The sequence below is a fragment of the Micromys minutus genome (genome assembly GCF_963924665.1).
Source record: "Micromys minutus genome assembly, chromosome: 25".
Classification (NCBI taxonomy): domain Eukaryota; kingdom Metazoa; phylum Chordata; class Mammalia; order Rodentia; family Muridae; genus Micromys; species Micromys minutus.
Window position 1 is genome coordinate 14,135,038 of NC_137960.1, and position 3,916 is coordinate 14,138,953.

At 44.1% G+C, this 3,916-nt stretch overlaps 1 pseudogene across 1 annotated transcript; it reads right to left on the reverse strand.

Moving 5' to 3' along the window:
• Window positions 1–751: 751 nt before the first annotated feature.
• Window positions 752–1,463, reverse strand: LOC308436782 (coiled-coil domain-containing protein 137-like; annotated as a pseudogene). The gene has a single exon. The product of its transcript is annotated as a coiled-coil domain-containing protein 137-like (transcript).
• Window positions 1,464–3,916: the final 2,453 nt, after the last annotated feature.

Below are 3,916 nucleotides of genomic sequence, written 5' to 3' on the forward strand. Positions count from 1 at the left end.
TGTATGTATGTAAATTCTTAAACATATAAACACAATATGTTCAGTTCATATAATGTCACTATATGATATATGATATGTATTGTTACTCATAATGTATTTGTATTTCAGGGCTGGCTACTTGGTATTGAATAACGAACTGTGAGGCTCTTCCCCACCCCTGCTCTCTACATTACTTAATTGCCTCTAGTTCTTTGTCTAAAAAGGCCCCATGAGATTCCTCCTACCATCTCAGCATATTTACTAGTGTTTTCCTTGTTAGGTTCATCTTTATGCAACCATGTTGATGAGTCTTCATTGGTGTAGCTTCTCTGGCATTTCCAGGAAATGCCACCTCACAGCAAACTTCCTATTAATCTGGCTCTTACAACCTTCTCACCCCCTCTTTAGTAATGACCAGTGGTTTTTAGTTGTGTTGTTTGCATGTGTGTATATGTGTGTGTGTGTAGGGGCATATGTGTAAGTGTGTGTGTGTGTGTGTGTGCACATGCATTGGATTGCATGGTCATTTGTTCTGTGCATTTTGAGGAGTTGTGTTTTCTGCAATGGTGGTCTCTGCTTATTATAAGAAGTTTATTTGATGAAGAGTGGGACCTAGAAGGATACATATTTAGATTTGATGGTTGAGTATGCTGGTTTAGTAAAATGATGGTTCTATGTTCCCCAAGGCCCATGACTTCGTTAGCCCTGAGTAGTTAGCTGAACTTCCATAACAGACGTGGTTTCCCTCGTGTTGAGCAGGTCTTTAGTCCAATTAGACAGCTGTTGGCCACCGCTGGAGGACCAGTGAGGTGGCAGGAGCTGCAGACACACCACCAGGGCCCAAAAGCACCTTCAGCATCAGCGATTTCTTCCCAGGCTCATCTTTGATTGTGCTCCTCTTAGGCTGAACTGTCAGCTCCGGGGCTGTAACATAACATCTCCAAACTTCAGGGTATCTTTGAACATCTCCTGCTCCAAATCTGTCCACTGCTCTTGCTTCCCTTTTCTTCTGGGCCTTTTCAAGTCATTGCTTCTGGAACGCCTTCTTCCGCTCAGATTTTTTGGGAGCTGTCTGTACCTCTGGCTGCCGAGTGGCCTGGTTCTTGCTAAGAAACAGCACACGCTGGGCCTCCTGCTCCGTGTGCTGGATGTAGGACATGTCAGACTCCCCGTTTTCTTGAACTTGGGAACCGTGATGTCTGGCTCCTCTCTACCTTCGCTTCTTTTTTCAATGTCTTCTTGAAAGCTGCCTGGGCCTCCTTTTTTCCTCTTCTTGTTAGTCAGCGTCTTCTTTGTCTCCTGTCTCTCAGAGCCGGAAAGGGGATTTCTTGCACATCCTGGCTCACAGGCCTGTAATTCACTTTCTTCCTTTCTTCGCTGCACTGTCCTGAATGTGAGGCTGACCTCTGCTGCTGCCACCGAGCCTGCGGCTGTCCCGAGCCTCCAAGACCCACCGACCGCGCTACATGCCCAGGCTTGGTCATTACTAGCCCAGAGGAGACTTTCATGACAAAACCAGCTTAGATCCTCAGGGTCCTGTGTCTGAAGCACACAGTCTGGGAGGAAAAACAAAAGACAGGGGCAAAAGCTTGTGTTTTGGGAGTCTCTTGGAAAACCCTAACAACAACTCAGAGGAGTCCCCCCATGCCTGATGCTGGGGTTGTTAGATGCTCTTTGCTCTTGGAGGGAGTATCCTCAGCCAGATGAGGAAATTCATTTAAACTATATATTCTATTTGTACACAAACATACAGATACTATTGGACTCTTTTGGGTGGATAGTACGATTTCCTATGGCTTTTTCAGACCTGTCTTATTACTCTATCCTTCTCTCTCCTTCTCTGTCTCCCTTCCCCTCCCTAATTAAAATCTTCCTGTTTTCCCTTCTGCTCCTTCGAACCACTTGTACCCCGCTGACCCCTATCTTCTTGATGATACTCCCTGATCTTATTTCTCTCTTTACTTTCCTGGTCTCTGTAGTTACGCCAGAATAGGTACTCCTATCAGAACATGTGGAGAAAATACCTTGTTTATTGTATGGCTGTATTAAAAAATAAAATATGTCATCAAAAATTAAATAAAATAAATCAATGCTCTATGGCAAAAGTTAGAATAGAAGGTGGGACATCTGGTAGGCAGATTGAATTCTGGGATAGAGCCAACCTGGGGAAGAGTGACCAGGGACATGTGAGGAGAACACATGCATGGAACCCGACTTAGATCAGAATAAACGGGGTATTGGACTTATGATCTAGTTGGAAACCATGCCTAGGTATATAGTAGCCTTGGTATCTGGAAATACAAAATGAGCCTCAGAGCCATTAATCTGGAAACTTGGGGCCAGGAGGAAAAGAGCTCGTTCCAGGAACATTTGAAGCTCGGAGCTTTTGACGAGAGGGAACATGATGTTGCTGTTTACGGGTTAACTCATTCCATGTGATCTTTCCAGATCTGGTCACTGATCATGTCAGGTTCATGAATTTCTTTTTTCTTTATAGCTGAAGATTATCATTACATAGTTCGTATGTAGCACATTCTCATTATCCGCTCGCCCACCGAAGGACACATAGGTCGTTTCCGCTGCTTAGCTATCGTAACTAGAAGGACAATTAACATGGCTGAGCAAGTATCCATGGAGTAGGATTTCAAGTCCTCTGGGCGTCTGCCAAGGAGTGGTGCAGCTGAGGCTTATGGTGGATTTACTTTGGGAGTCCTTCCCATTGGTTTACAGAGTGGCCAGACCAGTTTGCAATCCCATCAACAGCAGATGGGGGTCCCCTTCCCCCAACACCTCCTGCAGCATTTATTGTTGCTTCTGCTGACCTCTGCCATCCAGACTGGGGTCAGAGGAAATCTCAGAGTTTTCACTGGCACTTCGTTTACAATTTGTAGTGTTTCTTAGTCATTTTTGTTTTTGTTCTTTTGGGTTTCACCCCCTCCCATTTCTTCTTTTGAGAACTCCTTGCTTAGATTCCAAGCCCATTTTTAAATGTTTTTCAAAGATGTAATTGTTTATTTAATGTATATGCATACACTTATAGCTGTCTTCAGACACACCAGAAGAGGACACTGGATCCCATTACAGATGGTTGTGAGACACCATGTGATTGGTGAGAATTGAACTCAGGACCTCTGGAAGAGCAGTCAGTGCTCCTAGCCACTGAGCAATCTCATCAGACCCCAAAGCCCATTTTTAAGATAGTTTGTTTTGGGGTTTTTTGTTTGTTTATTTGTTTGACTTTTTGTTGTTGTTGTTCATATAGTGCGTGTCTTAGTCAGGGTTCTACTGCTGTGAACAGACGCCATGACCAAGGCAACTCATAAAAAGAACAATTAATTAGGGCTGGTTTACAGGTTCAGAGGTTCAGTCCATTATCATCAAGGCAGAAGCATGGCAGCATCCAGGCAGACATGGTGAAGGAGGAGCTGAGAGTTCTACATCTTGTTCTAAAGGCAGCTTGGAGAAGACTGTCTTTCAGGAAGCAAGGACATAGGTCTTAAAGTCCATGCCCTCAGTGACACACCTACTTCAACAAGACCACACCTCCTAATAGTACCACTCCCTGGGCCAAGCATATTCAAACCTCCACAGTCAGATATCAATCCTGTCAGATGTACAGCTGGCAGAGATTTTCTACCATCCTGTAGGCTTCCTAGTCACTAAGTTGACCTTTCTTTAGCTTTTTAGCCTTATGAGGTCTCAACAAACAAAAAGTCCACCTGACTGTTCTCATCCAAAACTGCAGGAGTAATGGCATCAGATTGTCCCCATCTCCAGAGTCACAGTCAAGACAGATCTCACACACAAACAACTCTAAGAAAGTACCGTTGATAGCAAAACAAGATCCACAAGGTCTGGCATTTGCTGATCACTTAATCAATACCATAAATGTTCAGTTCATCCAGGTCCCACAACAATCCCACAACAAATATTTTTA